We start from the raw sequence: 14453 nt of genomic DNA, 5'->3' as shown, positions 1-14453 counted from the left end.
TTACCTAATGAAAATTTACAAATGGCGTAATACATATAAATTTTATTTTTTAACATATGATTTCTTGCTCTGGTAATAACTATCCAAATTTTCACCTTATTTTTTCCTTCTGCCTTTCCTTATACAAATAAATTCCAAGTTGTTATGGGTTTGATATGTGGTGTCTCTTGAAAACTCATGTGTGAGACAATGTTAGAATGTTCACAGGTGAAATAATTAGACCATGAGATTTTTAACCTAATCAATGGATTAATCCACCATTGATGGATTAACTGGGTGGTAAATGTAGAAGGTAGAGTGTGGCTGGATAAAGTGGGTCACTGAGGACATGATCTCGAGGTTTATATTTTGTCCCTGATATCTCTGCTTCCTGGCTGACATGTTTTGAACTGCTTTCCTCTGTCACACTCTCCCACTGTGATGGTCTGCCTCCATCTTGGGCGCAGAGCTGTAGAATCAGTTGACCATAAACTGAACCTCTGCAACTAGGAGACAAAATAAACTTTTCTTCCTTTATGTTGTTCTTGTCAAGTCTTTTCATCACAGCATCACAAAAATTTACTAAAACACAAGTGCCAAGATTTTGGATTTCTTCTTCCTCCATTACCACTCAATTGGCATATTAGGTAGAAGCTTTTATTTTATCTTCCAACACTCTGTAATTCATCTTAACTTCAAAACTTGTAGCATAATGATGTTTCCTGATGTCTCAATTGCCATTTATTTTCTCTATAGATTCACCACCTTTTGAAAAAGTTCATCATATTAAACTTAAATTTCTGAAACAGAAAACTACATATGTTCATATGTCCATCTTGAATCAATGGCTTCCATAATCTTTTACTTTTCTATCTGCCAAATTATTGTATTATTTTTATTAAGTAAATGATTTTCATCTACCTTATATTTATAGCCATTTTTTCCTTATGTTCTTGAAATCAATATTTCACATCAAGGGTCACTGACGAATTAACAAGGCCAACAATGATTTATGTATTTATCTGATTAACTCTGAGTTCTTTAGTTGTCTCTATGCCTTTTCTCAGTAACTTCTTCCTGGCGGAGAACCCTGTTGCTATTTGAAAGTTCTATATCATCTGAGAATTTCATCAAACAAGCTTTTATAACACTTCTTTTTTAGCAGTCATCAAAAGGTATTGGGCAATTTATTTTTCTGCTTTTTTAGAAGAAAGTGTGTGATCTCCTGCTTTAAGATAAATAATTTGTGCAAATCTGCCCCTCTATACCAAGATAGCCTCAAGGTTAAGCAATATTAAATTAATAAAACTCTTTTAATTAGAGATAAGCTTTGAGTAAGCATCATCTGATTTAGAATTTAACAACTATTGTATGCTTTAATATGAAACTATCTACTACCAAATTCAAATAACATTTTTACTGCAAATGTACCCCTCAATGTTAATTTAGCATAGCTCATAAGAAGCTCAATAGAAGTGATAAGAATAGATATTTAATCACTGACCTTCACTGACTGAATCAAGTTTGAGCAGTTCATATTTCTGGAGAAGCCTAAGCCTAGTCACCTAGCAATTTTTGTGAGCTAGTTTCTTTCTTTTCTCTCTTTTCTCTCTGGGGCTGTCATTACGCTATATCTCCTTGAATAGTTTACCTGCTATTTCTGTTAGGTTTTTTTCATTAATAAAATGCACACTGAAAGAAATCATATTGAGTTAATTCATTCAAGTGAATGTATTGTGTGCTTGCAAAGTGCTGGCTATTGTTCTAATGGCTGGGAATATACAATAAACCAAACATTCTTAACTCCTTGGCTTTAATTCTGCTGGTGTTAACAGATCATAGATCAAAAAAAAAAAAAAAAAAGAAAAGAAAAGAAAAATTAGTAACATTGGATCTTGAGAAGTATTGTGAGATACATAAAATTATATAATAAGAACAGGGAGTATGGGGAAGTGAAGTTAGTCATGTAAGTAGGTAAATAAAGAAGGCTTCGCAGATGAGTGGTATTTGGAAGGCAAGTCGGTGAAGGTGAGGAAGTTAAGTCTTAGGTAGCTGGAATGAGGCGTCCAGGCAGAAGGAACAGCAAGATCAAGTGTTCTGATGCAGGAGTGTGCTTGAATGCTTGATGACCAGAACAGAAACGTGCAGAGCAACAGAAGGTAAGGGGACACAGGTATTGTGATATGAAAAAGATTATGAATTCATCAGCCATTTCAAAAACTTTGGATATTTTTTGAGTGAAATCAGAAGTCACTGGGCTTTCTGAAGTTAGAATTGGCATGTTCAGGAGTTTGTTATCACAAGAACAATTTGGTTTTTGCATTACAAATGAATGAAAGGAGGGGAAATCTTGCCCACATCCTACTTGGGTGGTGGAAATGGGGTTCCCCTCCGTGGAATGGGCTGGCTGAAAAATAAAAGCTAGGAAAAATAGAACAACAAAAAAACCACAGGACACAGAAAGGAGTTTCAAAAGTGGTAGCAGTAGCAGGATGGGCAAGCCGATTAGCCGGATTGAGAGCTTCTATGTTATGGCAAAATTGAGCCTGTGCCTGCTTTATTTACATCAGGAAACATCAAAGGCCTTCCATAGAATGTTCTTCACCAAAAAATGTTAAAGTTGAGCTGTTCACTTCCCAAGGAGTTACACCCATCTCTGGAGCTACCTTGAGGGTTCTTCCTAGCAGGAAGATACCATACTGAGAGAAGACCCTCATTCATGGATGGCTTCCCACAGGGAAATATGGAAATAGGGAGAAAACTTAGAAGATTATTGTAACAGTTAAAGTGTAAGTTGATGGAAATATGTACCTGAGAAGTATTGAAGTAGTTGAGAAATAATTTCTGTGACTGATTATTTTGAGAATAGGACAAACAAAATTTGTTGATAGATTAATATGAGGTATGCAAGTGAATTCAATGATAATTTCAAGAGTTTGGTCTTGAATAAGTAGAGGCTTGGAACTGACATGTACTGAGATGTGGAAAAATGTGGAGGATATAGGTATTTTTAGAGGTGAATGTGTTTTACAATTGTAATTTGTGGCATGTGAATTTTGAAAAAGTATTTAAATTTATAGCAATGTCATGTATGTAGTTTCACATACAAATCTGGAGTTGGAGGGTTTTGGGCTAGTGTATCATATTAAATTGATAAAATACTAAAGTATTTAGTATTTTTATAATAAAATATAAAATATATTGTAATAAAAATATATTATAAAAATTATAAAATATTTATACTTTTTAATTGAAGTATAAATTTCGATATATGTTTAGTCTACAAATATTAAGTAATGCGTAAAAACTATCCTCTTGTTCTCTGTGAAATCACATTTATTCTAGAAATTTTCAATATACTTTAATAGGTAAAACATAATTCAACATATGGTCATGGAGATTCAAACTCACTAGCCATAGACAATCCGGTAACAACAGATAGCTACCTGAATGGGAGTAGAAGGTTGCATGTACTAATCTTATTCCATCTTTTGTTTTCCCATCACTCATTCTCCAAAGCAGTAGGCTATGTAGTTTTCAACCACTTCCAGAATCATAACAGCCTTTCCCTCCAGACCACCATGCTTTTATGACTCACATCTCTCCTACCAAAGATTGGGTATTTATACCATATGCTCTTACTTCCAAGTCTTTTTTCATTCACACTGTGGAGTGGTCAGCACTGTTTCTAACTTCCCCAAACCAAAAAGTCTATTTCTCCTTTTATTCTGCAACTGTTCTTTTGCTTATGCTAAACCTGTGCCACCTGTACCCTCTCAGATGTGCTGATCATGTTGATTCCCTAATCTTCACCTGTAACAGAAAATTTTAGTGACAAAACAGTTAATATTCAAGAGCTTAACTGTCTGTGTCTTAAGGTTCATTTGCTTTGTACTAGGATTTCCAAGTTTTACTGAACCCAAGATCAATTATGAAATTTTTATCTATTAAGGACTCTACAATTCACAGAATAATCTCATAAACTTTGTTTCATTTGATACTCAAAGGTGGTCCTGTGTGGTGCTCAAGAGAGAAACTATTGCACATACTTTAATAATAAATAATCTATGAAGGGTTATGGAAAATAATATTCTTACAAACAGCCCCCAGGGAAAATGGAAAGACTTGGCTCAGAAGGAGAAAAGAAAATTAGCCAAACATTAAATCTCTCCCAGTATCAATGGGCCCTGAGGGAAAAAGCAAACTTTCATCCCTTCCTGTGATCATCCCCAGCGTCTCCACCAAAAGCAAACATTCATCCCTTCCCAACCACAATGGGTCCTGAAGGGAGTAGGTGGAAACCAAAACTCTGGGCCCTGGACTTTTACCATTTTCTATTGCCAATGAGTCCTGGAAGGAGAAAAGCAAGCAACGCTCTGGGTATCTGAGAAAGAAGATAAAGTAATGAATACCGAGTTCTGAGTTTCTCCTAGTGACAATGAGTTCTGGGCTTTTTACAACTACTTTTCTGCCAGTCCAAACCCAAACATGTCTGCAGTTTCCAATGATTAAACCACCTTCATTTTAAACTAGAAAACTTGAACCCCTCCTGTAACCACGGGTAATTTTTCTACCTAGAAAATGAGCCCCTCCAGTGACTGACTGGTTGATTCTGTTGTGGAATAAAGGAACACTTCCTGATCCATTTGAGATTTGCTTTCTTCCCAGTTATTTGTGTTTTCATAATGGTGCCGAAACTTTAAGTAATTTTTGCTTACAATCTATAACCTAAGGAATTTTAATGATTTATCCAAAGTGTCAGAGCTGGTAAATTGATCAGGATACAAACTGGATTCCCTAACTCTATACCTCAGGCTATTGCCACTATTTAAACTGTCTGACCTACTGCTTTGTGGTTTTGATTAGTTTATCCTAAAGTTCCTAAAAGAAATTTAGTATCTATGATGAATAAGAGAAGGTTAGAATCAGATGTACCGTTTGTGTGGATATAAAAAAGTGGGTTTCCTTGTTCTTAAATCTTTTACCCTTAGCACTGTTACATTATTTTTTGTTTTGTGATTTCTTTTGAATAGCTGTTAAATTATGATAAGAACTTATGTTAATTTTATTTTCTGAGATAATTAAAATTTATAAGGGAAATTTAAATTTTCATATTTGCAAAATCAAAAAAATATTTAAAGGTATTTATCATGATGGTCTAAAGTGTATTTAAAACATTTCAGAAAAGTAGATCAAAATATGGGAAACACATATAAATTTAAGGTCAAAGTGATGAATACGTGAGTCAAACCATTTAAAAAAAAATCCGAATGATTAGGACTTCTATATATATATTCTTAGGAATACATACACTTAAATAAATTGTGAGTCTTCCACCCTAGCATACTGGTAAACATTAGCATTGGTAGGCAGAAAAGTCAGAAGAAAGACATTTGAGAAGCTAAAATCACAGACCAATGAGTATGGCAGACAATAATTACAAATTAAACACAGGGGGCCATTGTGAGTATATAGCTTTCAGGCTATTCTCTGTCTGAGTTAGAGTTAAAATTGAAATAAGCTCTCAAGGTAACAGAATCCACACACAGTGTATGTCCAGTTGAGAGATTTGCTATTTTTTCTGCTCTTGGATTTTGGTAGTAATAGAGTCACATTGAAAAAGAAAGGATACAGCTTTTCCAGTAGTGCAATTTACATGCATATCATATTACAGGAAAATAATTCTCCCTAATGCAAATTAAAAATGCCATTAAGAATCACAGACCACTTACTGGCAAGAGGGAAAGTGCAGAAAAGTATAATGATGCCAGAAAAGGCTGCTGTAACTTGGAGAGAAAGAATAAAATAGAACTGAGTGTATGCTAGCCAAAAAGTGAAAATAATAAATGGGCTTTATTTTATTTCATTTTATACAGATGTCTTAATGAAAAATAAAACAAGCATGTTGCACTGTATTTCTAGATGTAGATGAGATGTTATTACAGGCAGTAGAGAGAAAATATGCAATTCTAAAGACATGTTGAAATATATCTCTGAAGTCATAAAATGAAGATAATATAGGTACAGAATTATGATGAAAATGAGGTTATGACAGCTATTAGGCAGTAAAATTATTAATTCAGTAGGAAGGAATTAAATTTGAGGAAATTTTGAAGAATGATAAAGTTATCAAAAGGAGATAAGAGCTTGGATTTGCAGTCAGTCACTCCTGGTATTATTTTTGCAATAAAATAATTCTCAAGATGTTGAATAGCTTTAAGAATAACAAATGACAGATTAAGCATTAATGATGATATATGTATTCTTTTAAGCATTCATCAGTAATATTTTAATAGATATAATGCTAAGACTGTAGGTACAAAGACAAAAGGAGTTATTTTTAGGCATTTAGAATCTATAAGAGCAACAGACATACAAATAATTACCAGGTGAGCTGAGAATTTCTAAGTAATATAATTTATCCATTCCTAGTGCTTCTGGGAGCTGTTCCTTGAAGACAACATAAACTTTCAAGCATGGTGCATTTGAAGAAGCAAAAGAAACTTGTATACTAAAAAACACTGTAAAAATATGAGAGAGGAACTTAGAAAGGTAGGTAGGAGATTTTCATGAAGATTATTTTAGACTAGAGTAAGGAATTTTATTTTATTCAAAGTAATTATCTAAGGAAAATCACTGATAGTTTTGAAATAGAAGAGAGGTATAATCACCACACTCAGGGTTCTAAGAAAAGAGAATGTAAGGAAGAGTTCAGAGTGGCACTAGAAAACTCAGGTGAGTTGCCTTAGCTACTGCAGGTAGATACAGATTGGTGCAAAATATGCGATGGAAGGATTTCAATAACCTCGGGAATCTAGGAAAGGTTTCACAAAGTGGATATTAATGTATTAACTTGAAAAATAATTAGAAATAAGAATGTTTCTGGAGGTTTCAATTAGTCTTTTTTATTTTCAATAGTTTTAGTAAGGTGTAATTGATATACATTAAATACACTTTTATATATGTGGGTATACACACACACAAACACACATATATAAAATTTTGATATATATTTACATTTTTGAAAATGTAGCTTCAATAAAGATAATGAAAAAGTCTCTCCTTCACAAAATTTATTATGGTCCTTTATTTTATCAGGAAATAAAATCTCTGGTCCTCTCCCAGCCCCAAGCAACAACCTATCTCTAATTTGGAGCTAAATATTAGTTTCTATTTTGTAGACTACTTGTAAACCATACACTGCATGCTCTGTTTATCTGCCTTCTTTACTCACAATAATTGTTTTTGTATTCATTCAAGTAAAACTCATTTTTATTTTCTGAGTAGTGTTTCATTGTTTTGACATAACATTGCTTAATAGTTTATTTATTCACTTTAATAGGTACATGATTATTTCCACTTTTTTTGCCATAATAAAGTTTAAATTAACATTTATGTATGTTTTAAGGATACAGCATGTGTTTTCATTACATTTTAAGATAAATTATTTGTACTTTTCAATTCCTAATTGTTTCTACTATATAGTGTTGGGAGCCACTCTGGACAGGAGCTACGTACACACCTTTAAGTCCTGAATAAAGAGGAACTGAACATGGCAATGCAATTGGACCTTACCTCTACTCTGATCAAAAAGGTGCAGCTTCAGGAGTGAGTGTCGCCTGATGGGGTTGGATTATAACCCTACCCCTTGCCTCATTTGAATGGCTTCTCCCCAATAAAACCTGGGTTCGAGGTGTGCTCCTCCTTTTTCTTGCCGGTCTTGCATCCCTTGTGGGAGCTGTGGCTGAGGAGCTGTCACTAAACTCAAAGAAAATGTAATTTTCTGTGTCTGTGTCTTTATTCAGTTAGTCAAAATTCACTAGGAGTGACCCTGACCAGTTTAGTTATGTGTCTCCACAATACAGAAGTACAATTGATTTTTAAAAATTTTCTTTTATCCTACTACTTAGCTAAATTCACTTTTGAATTCTAGTAACTTTTTTGGGGAGACTTAAACTGAATTTCTTATAGAAAAAAAATAATCTTATCTGCCCAAAATAGACATTTTTTTCCCATTTCACTCTATAATTCTTTTAATTTTTTTTCTTACCTGTTCTCATTGACTAGAAATTCTAATATAGTATTGAATAAAAAAGTGATGAGAGCAGACTTGCCTTCTTGGCCACCTTTATAGAATTCAGTCATTTCTCATCAAATGCTGTGTGAGACAGAGCTTATTGTGTAGATAGCATTTATCCTGGTCAGGAAGTTTTCTTCTATTTTAGTTTTTTGAGAGTTTTTATAAGGTGACAAAGGTAGATTTAATCAGTTGTTTTATATGTGTTTATTAAAAAGATCATATCATTTTCTTTTCAGTTTAATATTATAAATTATAGTGATACTTTTTATTCTAGAATTAAATCAACTTTTCTGAGATAGACCCTATTTGACCATAATATATGATGATATCTATTTGTCTTTACACATAATTTACTATTTTATTTTTTAGAATTTTGAATGTTTTCATGACTTATATTGATCTGTGGTTTTCTTTTAATATCTTTTTCTGGTTTTGCTATCAGAGTATTGCCATTCATTCACATATTGTCCAACATCTGATTAAATGTGGCTTAAAAAATGTACATTGCTATATCTTTTTCTAATGTATGTTACTTCCTATTCTTTTCAGCATCCCTCACATAGGAAAAAAAATTCTTATACCTAATAAAAGGCAAATTGTGCTTCAATTTTGTGTCACTTATCAGTGTATCTCCTCTCAAGTCTGAATTCAACCGCTTCTTCCTTGTTTGTTATGATGAGCTGAGCTCTTCAGTCATTTTCACCTTACTTAAGAATGGTGCCTTGGGGGCTGGGGTTGCAGCTCAGTGGTGGACTGCTTGCCTAGCATGTGTGAGGCCCTGGGTTCGATTCTCAGTACCACCCATAAATAAATAAAATAAAGGCCCGTGAACAACTAAAATTAAAAAAAAAAAAAAATGGTGCCCTGTAAGACAAGAATGGCCAATCTCTCTAAGAGCTTGAACCTGATCCCACCCTTCTGATAATCTTACTCTACCCATCAAAAAGTAAATTTTGTGTGCTATCAATTAGCAAGGTTTATTGTTTGTTTGTTTGTTTGCTTTTTGGTACCAGGGATTCAGGGATTGAACAACCCAGGGGCACTTAAACCATGGAGCCACATTCCCAGTATCCCTCGCTTATTTTAAATAATTTTTTATTTTGATACAGTCTCCCTAATTTGCTGAGGCTGGCTTTGAACTTGTGATCATCCTGCCTCAGTCTTCTGGCTGCCTGGATTACAAGTGTGTGCCACTGGTCCAGCCAGTTAGCAAGGTTCTGACACTTTGATTCCCTCTGTGTCTGTCCCCTGGTTGCTGCCTCCCACTGTGAACATATCACAGCCAGGCATGAGCACCACTGGCATGTGTGTTCCCAATGTGCCCACTCTCTTTCACCCTGGTGCCAACCTTGGTCTGCCCACATTCCAGGAACTGTTTCCTCCTCGCCTGGTAACTGTGGATAAGTTCTCCACCATCAAATGACCATAATTATACCTACTCCAATGAGGCTGATTCCTAGCCTGCACAAGGGCCTCTTACCCATGGCATCTCTTCCTTAGTTACATCTCTTCTGCCCTGGGGTATTCTTTTGAATTTTCTTTACACTTTTATACTTATTCTGCTGTTAGTGTTAATATTTATCTATATTAAACTTTCCCACTTCAAACTTAGTATGGAGTTTCTTTCTCTGGATTGGATACAGTTTCCAAAATATATATATATATATATTTTCCGCTAGTGTGTGCCAATTCCCATTGCCTGAAAACAAATATCTCAAATGTCAAATAATTTACTACCTTACTAAGATCTGTAAAAGTTAAAATTGTGTTTCTCATGAAACCACTTAACTATGCTCATGATATCTGGAGGCTAAAATGTTAATATAGTCTTACATCAAAAAATGAAAATGTTACTGTTAGCCAAACCAGCACACAAGGGACAGTCCATAAGGACCCAAAACACAGTTCTTTGCTTCAGACTCACGCTGTGATCTGCACTTTTGTGCAATGCTTTCCTTTGCTGAGGGTTTAGGAAAGAAGATTTGACTTAGTTTTCAGCTTGTCTCACTTCTTAGAACCTTGAATCTTTTTTTCAGGGAAGGGAGCATTTTCCTAGAGTTATGCTGTTTCTGCATTATTCCCACATGAACCCCTCTGTTTGCTATTGCTTTGTCTCCCCAATACACAGAATCTCACTCAATTTTGAGCCTCTGGTCAGATTCCAGATTCTGGCTTTTTTTCTGGGTGAAACTAAAGGGAATGTGAGATTTCTGCTGGAGAAAGAGAATGTTATGACGTTAAAGGAAAACGATCCTACTTTTTGGCATCTCTAATACTTGACAAAGATGATAACTGGATATAAAAGGGTAACTCTTGAATATGTTATGATAAAAGGTTTCCATAAATAATATTCAAATGGCTCCTTCTTTTAAGTCTTTTGGTTTGTTAAAAGCCCCAGAAATGAATGTGTCTGACCATAGCAAAGAGGAATAAGAGGCAATATTAAAATATTCATTATGAAATAAATATTTGTGTCCTTTTGAGATTCTTATATTGGAGCATTCAGTCCCAAAGAGACAGAATTTTGAGGTGAGGACATTGGTAGGTACTTAGATTTAGAATTTCCTGAGGGAAGGGCCCTCTCAATGAGATTAGTATCCTTATAAGAAGAGACAGGGAAATTTTCTTTCTGTACCATGTGAAGACACATCAAGAAGATGGTTGCTTGAATGCCAGGAAATTCTTCATCAGGAACTAAATAACTAGCACCATGGTCTTGGACTTGCTGGCCTCCAGAACCTCTAATGTTAAGAAGGTGTCTGTCATTTAGGCCAGGTCTATATCATTTTGTTATGGCAGTCTGAGCTAAGACACATCCCAATACAATTATATAAAATCAAAATCTTACTAAATGTTTTTTTTCAATTCATATTAGTTACTTGTCCCAAAATTATCTTCATTCTAGCGTGGAACCACTGAAATATGATAGAGTATAACATTTAATGATTATGTGTGTTCAACATGGAACAGAAAATTGTCTCTCACATTACCTCACAAGCAAATGATGATTCATGAGTCTTGTCATGGAAGACATTTGAGAAGAGGCCATCAAATTAAAAAATCTAAACCTGTAGAAATATCAAGGAGAATAAAGACTGAGATTAATTTTATTCATCTTCTTTAAAAGAGATTTTCATAAGTTAATGGGATAGATATGAACTAGATAGAATCCAGATAAAAAAATTAAAAATTAAACAAACAATCTAAAGACTTTAACAACAAGAACAACTAAACTTGCCGAAGTTTCTAAGCAGAAGAGAATGGAGAAAATTTCTTTTTGACTGATTGCTTATTTTTAGGAACTCAGGTACATTTCTGGTATTGAAGTAAAATACTAAAATCACTTTAGGGAACAATTAGACAATTTTGAAAACATTTACCATATGATGCTGTACAACACACCTAGGTATTTCTTCAACTGAAATAAAAACATATGTCTATACTGTTTTGTCCATAAGAAAATTAAAAACTGGAAACATCCCAGATGGACATCAACAGCTGAATGGGATACACAGATTGTGTTTTATGCACCCAAAGGAATCCTATTCAGAGATATGGTAAAGATTCTTAAAAACATTATGCTTACCAAAAACAACCAGGTATAAAGTTTTGTACTTTATGATTCCATTCATCAGAAATTCTAGAAAAGATAAATAAATCAATAATTATACAAAGAAGATCAGTGATTCCTGCATCTTGTAGTAAGGTAAACTGTCTACTTAGGAAGTACTTAAAGACCTGGACATGGGGGCACATATCTCTAATTCCAGCAGGTCTGGAGTCTGAGGCAGGAGGATAAAAGTTCAAAGCCAGCCTCAGCAAAAGTGAGGAGCTAAGCAACTCAGTGAGACCTTATTTCTAAATAAAATTCAAAAAATAAAGGGCTGGGGATGTGGCTCAGTGGTCAATTGCCCTGAGTTCAATCCCTGGTACCAAAAAAAAAAAAAAGAAAAAAAAACAATAAAAAAAACCCCAGAAAGTGCTTAAGGAAATAATTAGGGGTAAGGAAAATGATCTGTTGCCTTTGCACATTTGTAGAAAGAGAGCTATGTACATTTTTCAAAACATTTATCTCTACACACATATGCTTACTATATTTCATTAATGTATATATTGCTTCTCAAAGGTTAATATAAAAGTAATATAATTAAAGTATTAGTCTATGATAGATGCCCAATTAAAATGGTACTGCTTAGTTTTGGAAAATATAAGTAATGGAACTTTCGCTTCTGAAAAAATCTAGTAGATGTAATCCATAAACACTATACTAAATCTCGAAATTATGTGTGAAGCAAACAATAATACTCTGAAAGGTGGAGAGGATGTCATAGATCTGATAGAGTTTTTGAAACCTAAGTGAAAAGATCATAGTGAATTTCCTGCAGTTTCTTTTTGCCTCTTATATCCTAGGCAGAGGGCTAGAAAACATCAAAAAAAAAATTGTTGCAAGATGTGTGAAGCAAAAATTGATAGAACTTTTACCATTTCCTTTCTGTACGGAGAACCTATTTTGGCCATTTTTTTTTTCCAGGCCCACGTGATTTCAGTGAAGAATTAAAATGAATATTTACTGACAAATTAACATCAATTCCACATAATCTTTTCTGGAGAAGGGATGAAGGAAGAGGAATTTCCAATTCAATTTTTAAATTGAACATTTTTATTTTGAGATGTTGTAAATTCAAATGCAGTTATGAGAAGGAGAGCATGTACTCTTTATGTTCAGTTTCTTTAATGGTGGCATTTTGCAAAACAATAGGAAAATATCACAACCAGGATATTAAAATTACTTTAAATATCATACAGTTTTGTCACTGCTGAGATGCTTGCCAAAGGGGCCCCAGCAAACTTCCAGCTGCCAGCAAACTTCCAGACTGCCAGCTGATGATTGGCTCACAGTGGCCCCAGCAACATCTAGCTGATTGGCTCCTCTGCGGTGATGCTCATTGGAGATGCTCATTGAGCTGTTTCCCTGCCCTTTCAGACTACCAGCTGATGATTGGCTCACAGCGGCCCCAGCAACATCTAGCAACATCTAGCTGATTGGCTCCTCTGCGGTGATGCTCATTGGGCTGTTTTCCTGCCCTTTCAGACCACGGAGCTGCTCATTGGGGGACTTTTTTGGCTCCGCCCATGCTACCCAGTCAATGGGCCTCAAGAGCAGGAGGATTGTGGGAGGAAGAGGCTGGGTTGGGGTGTGTGGCTTGTGGGAAGCTGGTGGTGGCAGTTGGTCTCTGAGGGTTTTTTCCTGAGGAGCTGTTTTGTTTGGCGTGTGTAGTTCTAAAAATAAAGTTAGTTTCTTTTGACAAGTGGCTCCTGAATTGTGCCCAGCCAGTCTGCGGCACTTTTTTTTTTTTTTTGGTGGGCCTGGGGATTTAACCCAGGGCTTCGTGAATGAGAGGCAAGCACTCTACCAACTGTGCTATATCTTCAGCCCCCCCTTCTAATTGAGTTCTATAGGCACACTTATTCGCTTCTCCAGTGCTCTTCCTAACTCCTGGAAACCACTAACCTGTTCCCCGTTTCTATAATTTTCCCATTTCATGGGTCTTATACATTGCATCATTTAGCATTTGGCCTTTTGATATTGACTTTCATTATTTGCATAATGTCTTTCAGATCTATCCAAGATCTGATCAATAGTGTATCTGTTATCAATAGTGTATTCCTTTTTATTTGTGAATAGTGTTTTTGGTATGTTCTTTGGTGAACCACTTCATTTTTAATCATTAACCTTCTGTAGGCCAGTTTGGTTGTTTCCAATATTTGGCTCTTATGAATAAAGTTGCAATAAACTTCATGCACAGATTTTTCTATGGAAATGTTTTTGTTGTGGTTGTTGTTGTTTTTTAAAATAGAGTAAATTTTCTAAAGTGTGTGTAAGTAGCATGTATTTAGGTCATGGTTATTTTCTATTGCACCAATCTGTCTTTTGACAGTTGTATTTAGATAATGCATATTTAAGATAATTATTGACACCTCAGAACTCAAGTCTCCCATCTTCTTTTTCGTTTTCTGATTTTTCCTCTAGTTCTCATTTCTTTTAAATTTTTCTCATTTGCCTTTAAGGAACTTCAATATTTTCTAAGATTCCATCTTGATTTTTTAGTGTTTCTGAATGTATCACTATATGGTTTTCTTAGTGATTGCTCTGAGTGTTGTAATATACATATATTATTTTTCATAGTCTGCTAGTATAAATAAGGGTTTTGCTGAAATAAATTAGAGAGAAAGAGAGGTTACTGACTGATTGTTGGCTCACTCAGTCAGAGGCTGGGTAGTCTCACAATGGCTCTCTGCAAGGGCTAATTAAAAAAGCAACTGCTCAGTCCAAAAAGCTGAAACCCTTAGATTAAGAAGGACCATTGCTGCAGCTCTAGTCCTAAGCTTGAAG

This window comes from Callospermophilus lateralis, chromosome 2, assembly GCF_048772815.1.
Source record: "Callospermophilus lateralis isolate mCalLat2 chromosome 2, mCalLat2.hap1, whole genome shotgun sequence".
NCBI lineage: Eukaryota > Metazoa > Chordata > Mammalia > Rodentia > Sciuridae > Callospermophilus > Callospermophilus lateralis.
The sequence above is the reverse complement of the archived record's forward strand: the minus strand, read 5'-3'. Positions refer to the sequence as shown.